Genomic DNA, 6,000 nt, shown 5'->3' on the forward strand with positions numbered 1-6,000 from the left:
TATACTGACCTGGCTAAAAAGTGAATGCCTGCTGTTCACCAATTTCAATGGGAGGTATGTGATGGCAGCTACACTTCCAGAGGCTCTGCAACAGCTGAAGAGTTCTCACAAGTTCTCTCATAAAGCAGCATGCATGGATCTACTCTTTCTGCCTGAGTAAACAGTAAAAATAAAAAAAAAGGAGGTAGCATCTTCTCTACTCACCAAAGCCATGATTTATGTACAAGATTATCAGATGGCATCCTAACCCTGATGGAGCAGCTCAGATTAGAGATTTGGGTCATTTTCTAAAATAATGTCACTAGTAACCAGTGAGACATCCCAGAGGGAAAAGATACTTGAGCAATGAAGGGAAAAGAAAAACGGAATATCTGTGGAATAGCTATTTTTTCAATGAAAGGCACACAAAGCCACACATCATACGCTAGATATGCACAAAAGAGCTCAGCATTAGAACATTTTCATACCCTTTTCCCTCAAGCATCTCTGCTCCCTTTGCTGCCCAACTCTCGTTCTGCCTGACAGCTCCTTAATCACAGTATCTCTTTCACATGCATAGGGTATTATTTAACCTGCAGCACAGAGGAAAATGCATGTATAACCTACTGTTTTTTTCCCTTTAATCTCTCTCTTTTTTCCCCCTTGCTGCTCCCCTTCTCTTTTCAGTAGCTTGGAGCAAGAATGGTATTAACAATCTTCATAAAGATTAATTCAGGTCCAGACAGGAACCAAGTCTGCACTCTGTTGAGATAGGAGACTAAAGAAAGAAAACACATGATCTCTTTTTTCTACCCAGGTGGCAGAAAACATTATCCATCAGATCACAAAGGCAGCATAGCATCTCCTGCAAGAATGTCAGAACGTGTCATTTCATTTTAGAACATCCCTAAGTGATAGCTATCTAATCGTACTTGCATTTGAGATAGCTTCGTGGCTTTGCTCTACAGCAACCAGACACAGTTGAATTTAATGCTCCCTCTGCCCAAGCTGAAATCAAGGTGTTGACTTTAAGCTGTAAGCTCTACCAGGTCGAGGACCACGCTGTGTCAAAGACCTCCTTCTTTGTGATCCATTTCACCGCTACTTAAGCTGAGGCGCTTTTGCTGACAAATTCTCTATTTAAATCTCTAAGGACACAAGAAAGGACGTGGAAGGACACACACTATGAATCTCCACATACATAGCAGTGCTACCCTGCTAACTGGATTATTTACCAGAGCAGGTGTGCGAGCTCTGCTCACGTTGGTGTCTGTAAACGTTCAGACAGCCTTTCCTGCTTGTTACCAGCATGCAGTCCATCCAAACACTTCTCAGCTAGTTAAGTCTTGCCCTCTTCTGACAATGATCAGGTAGCTGTACCAGCCAGGATGATAACGTCCAAATGTCCCCTTCAGCTTCAAATGATTGTGACTTCAAGGTCGGGGCCAGAACAGAACAAAAGGCTCTGTACCCATCCGGAACCAGCAGCTGAGTGTGCTGCAGAACCAGCATGCAGCACGGATATTTTAGAGGACTGGGAAACCTGGAGCTGCTGGCGAGGCAAGTCAAAAGCTTAAGATTCTGTCCACTTTAATTACCATCTTTCTCCAGGCTCAAAGCAGCTTATGAGAAGACAACAGTGACAGAGAATCCTCCTTTTATGCTTCCACCTACAGAAATTCATCCATTCCTGACCTGCCTCTATCTTCCTCCTCGCACACATCAGAGATTTAGTAGAATCTTGCCAATGGAAAAGACATCAAACAGAGCACAGATGATTTTGTGAACTGTTTTACTTGACTAGCTGTGATCAGGCATCCGCTTCCAGCATGAACTCCGGACATGGATTAGGAAAAATGTAGTTATGTCAGCCTGCTCCAGCCACTTGAGGTACACGACAAAAGACTGCAGGACGATGCTTGGCTGCCACTGTCCATTCCAATCACGTCCGATGCAATTTCCATTGTGCCCTCAATTAGGAGGTCACACATGAAGCTGAAAATGGATTACAGTGCATAGTTCATAGCCAGACAAGCTTCTATGTCACTGCATGATCAAATAACTTCATGCATTCTCCTGTCTTATGGGATAAATGTAAGCATACAATAACATGCAAACAAAAGCAACTGGTGAGCACAGCTGTAGAGTCGCATTTTAATTCTGGGGCATCTCTACAGTACTGAGGATTGAATTGTCTTTTTCTGACCCTGTTGGGCCTGCTGCATTTTTAACTCCACCAGAGTAACTATTCAAGGTGAAAAACTACAGAAGTGCAGATGCATTAGTTCAGGGTTGGAGTTGGTAGTGAAGTTGTAAAACACAGCCTCAGAGTTGGCTTTCTGCATTTTACAGGTGAGCATTTAGTAGCAAGGAGAACCAACCTGGAATAAGACAGCAAAAAGCTCGGTGCACGTAACTATCTCATGCTGATACACGAGGCAATTTGTGAGCAAGCCAAGCTAAAAAGATTCAAAAAACCAACAAAAAAAAGCCAACAAAACCAACTTTCTTCCAAAATAAACAAATCCCCGAATTGAAGTGCTTCAGGCTACAAAGGAAGCTAGCCAGGTTGTTTATAACATTCTGCAGGAATTCTGCTTAGGGCAAGTCAGCTGCTAACTAAATGAAAGCAGAGCTCAGAAGACAGAGTAGGTGATACCTTTTCTGTCTTTGTATGGCACCTGCTATAGTCTGACAGCAAACAGATCCAAGCTCCTCTCTTACCACGGTGAGCAGTAACAACGCTCGCTGTATGCAGCACATCCACATTTGTAAATGTGAAAAGCATCAGCAACAAAAGGAAGGTGAAGGAAAATTGAGCTGCAAGATGTCTGCATGGACACACCATACTTATACAGCAAGTCTAAAGCAGGCCTGGAAGAACCACAACAATGCAGTGACCTATTCACTACAGCTTGAAAGTTACAGATACGTAGGATAAAGATTTGCAGGATGCAGCACTAAACTGATTTTGTTGCACCACAGATTGCAAGGAAAAAAAAAACTGTCCAGCAAATACTTGTCAGCACTGTGTCTGTGTGACTCATGGTTACCAAAATTTGACTCATTGTGATGTATTTATGCTGGAGGTGGCTCTGGGCAGCCTGGTCTGGTGGTTGGTGACCATGCACATGGCAGGGGGGTTGAAACGAGATGATCACTGAGGTCCTTTTCAACCGTGGCCATTCTGTGAGTCTATGATTTAAAAGCTGGTTTCACATGAGACCATTTACACTGTAAGAGTTTACCAAATAATGGAGCCTGGCATGCTGACAGGATCCTTAACACTTCTCTGCAGCAGAAGGAAGGTGAACTTAAAACACTGACTTGAAAAATACATTTTAAAATAATTTTGTATTTCCTGTTTATACTGTGAACAGGGAAGAACTTCCCCTGCACACAACACACACCTCTGGCTACAGCACTGAACAACAAATGTGTCCAATTGAATTGTGATGTTGAACAGGCTGATGCTCAGGCAAGGTGCAGATCATATTGCTGTCAGTTGATCTGAAAATCAACAACATGAAGCAAAAATTCCACCAAGGCAGCAGCTATGCAATTCTGCAGTGATCCTGGTACTCTTCTAACTAAAATAACTGTAGTTTTTAAAAAGCTTCTTAAAAGATTTGTATTAACAAGTGAGCTTTGGAATACTTTGTTACTGATCAAGAACAGTGAGATAATGATGTTTCCTTCTGTAGAAACTGAATATAATTGAAGATTTGTTAAACCTTCAGAGATTGCTCTTAGTGCACTGCTGGTTTCTGCTGCTGCCAGCTCTGCCACACAGTCCTTCAGGGGCAAGAGACCAAAAAAGCCCAAGGACTGATCTTAAAATAACCTACACCACAGATTGCCCTCCTTGCTCAGGCATTCAGTACATCTTCTATAAAATAATTTCTAATACAAATTCATTGGAATCAAAGCTTTCAACTTTTGGCCTTTCCCTTCCCCCCCATTTTCCCAGTATATTACAAGAACACTGATAACTCCAGACATAACACTGCTCTGTTCTTATAACAGAATTCTCAAGAGCTACAGAAATTTATCCTACATATGACCCTGAAGCCTTATTGAGGATGATCTTGGCTATGTGTGACGGGGGTCTTTGAATTTCATGGGCCATTTAATCTTTAGCCTTCACCAGAACTATTTAGGCTGCTGGTGAATTAGAAATACTGACCTTATGAAACTGAAACAGATTTAAGGGTTAAGCATTCAAAACTTTCACACAGGCAAGAGAAGGTAACAACTTACATTGACTACTTACCTGATGGAAACATCTAAATCTTAATTCATCCATGGTCCAGACTCTTTCAGACAACAGCTCCTTCCCAAGTGTTGCTATGCCACCAGCTCATGTCCTGCTACTCCCGGGTTTATTGCAGGACCTGGGAGAATCAATCTAAAGGCTTGTGTGAATGGCAAGGAGCCTCATTTTCCTTTACAATGAGCAGTGCTCACAGACACGGTGACCTTTACTGACAATTACAGCAATTGCTGCCCATCTGGAGAGCGATGAGAGGGGAATCCGATTCAGCTCTAAATCTTTCTCTCAAGTTTTGGAAAACACTGTGTGTGGAAAGGCAGATTATAAGCCTGTTAAGATAAGAAAAGTCGAACAGCACATTTGGAACATCTGAAGGAACAAGTCATCCCAAGAAGACATCCAAAAGGACATGTGCTTTTTGAGCTGAATGCTTTAAGCACAGTTTGGTTGGTAGCTGAACTGCACAGACTTTTGTATTTATAAATACCTTTCTCTGTAGGTCTGTGCTAACCTCTGACCTGTACAGCGCTGCATTTCTGCCCTCTATCAATAACAGTTGGCCTAAGAAGGCAGAAGCAAAAGGTAAAGATGGAGAAATTTGTATGTGCAATAAACAAGTCAGCTGTGCTGCTGTACTCTGTGCAGGTTCCTCTCCCTTCCAATTAATCCAGGCTCTGCAGTGTTAATAGGTGTATAGCTTTCATAGCAGGAAGATAAATAATTAGACATATATTTCAAGGGGAATATCAGGAAGCCGTTTTTTTCCACTACTTTCTCCCTGATTTATATAGCAGTCCTTTATTATAAACATTCTGGAACTGATTTCAAGGTAAGAAATCATTTGTCAGGAGCCAAAGAGCACACAGGTAACAAAGGCAGCACAAATATTCTCAAGAGACCAGATTTCTTCCAGGTTCTGGATGCCAAAGCACACTGTTACACAACATGCTGACATTTCTCAACACGTTACTCATAATCCAAGACTGGAGTCTACACAGAAGTCCTCCACAGAGGTGAAGCAAACATTCACCATTTAATTGGTCAGCAGTATAAGAAATGGGTAAGAAACAAGAGAAGCTATTAAAATCTGTATTTTTTCCCCCCAGCAGATACACCTTCAGTGAAAAGATTAAACCACAGAAACACTTCACTTTTCTCCTTGAAGAGATTCCACAGCTCAGAAATGCCACAGATACACAGGGAGGAAGCAGTTAGCTTGACAGTGACAGGCCACCACAACCCAGCCCACTCCAACCACCCAGATCAGAACGACTCATCGCCCCTTACATTAACTCTTTATGGCCTGCCCAGGTTACAATAAAACTGAGATTAAAGTACCTCTTAGGCAACCAAGTCAAGATGTAAAGAATCATTTGGACTTGTTCCTGGTTTACTTTAATGAAATCATTTCTTATTAAGCCCCAGCAAACAGGGGGTAAAGAGAAACTTCCACATTGAACCTTGAAGCTGTAACAGAATCAGAAGGATCTTCTTTCATAAATAGATGTACAGTTGTTCTCATTACATATTTATTTGCTCAAATGAATTCCCTCCTCATGCTCACAAGTCCATTCTTCCTTTTGCACGCATTCTATGGTTTCTTTCAAGCTCTTCCCCCCACTGTGAGGCCACAACAGCATCCTGTTGTCAGAATTTCTTGCCATGAAAAAGAGTCACGTTGTCACAAATTCCAGAGCTGTTACTCCAAATAATTAACCACCACATGAAAAAAGCCAGCAACAGGTGAA

This window comes from Lagopus muta, chromosome 21, assembly GCF_023343835.1.
Source record: "Lagopus muta isolate bLagMut1 chromosome 21, bLagMut1 primary, whole genome shotgun sequence".
Lineage (NCBI taxonomy): Eukaryota > Metazoa > Chordata > Aves > Galliformes > Phasianidae > Lagopus > Lagopus muta.